Raw genomic sequence first — 468 nt, forward strand, 5'->3', positions numbered from 1 at the left:
TGCTTTAACTTCCACTGTTCCTGATGACGGTCATTTGTTAATTACATTCCGAACAGAAGATATTCACATCTGAAAACGCTTTGCTATCTTCTTATAGCCTTCTCCTGCTTTGTGAGCGTCAACTATTTTCAGTTTCAGTTTTCTAGACAACTGCTTAGAAGAAGCCATGGCGCTGATTGTTAGGGCAAGGTCAGATGAATCTGGGCATTTAAAACCTTAAGATTGACATCACCTGGTCTTTCCAGACTATGATTGAGAACAATCCATGATGCTGTCAGGTCTCAGCTTTCCAAAGGGGGCAGTACAAGGTATTAACTCTGCAGGGTGCCCAAACTTTTGCAGATGCCATTTTTTTGTTTTCTGTTATTTTGAAAGTGTAAATGATGGAAATAAAATCTAACTTTTTGTGAAATATACAAAAGTCTAATCTGTCATTTGGAGATTTTTCCATCTTTTCTTGGCTTCTTT

The sequence above is a fragment of the Etheostoma spectabile genome, chromosome 9 (genome assembly GCF_008692095.1).
Source record: "Etheostoma spectabile isolate EspeVRDwgs_2016 chromosome 9, UIUC_Espe_1.0, whole genome shotgun sequence".
Classification (NCBI taxonomy): Eukaryota; Metazoa; Chordata; class Actinopteri; order Perciformes; family Percidae; genus Etheostoma; species Etheostoma spectabile.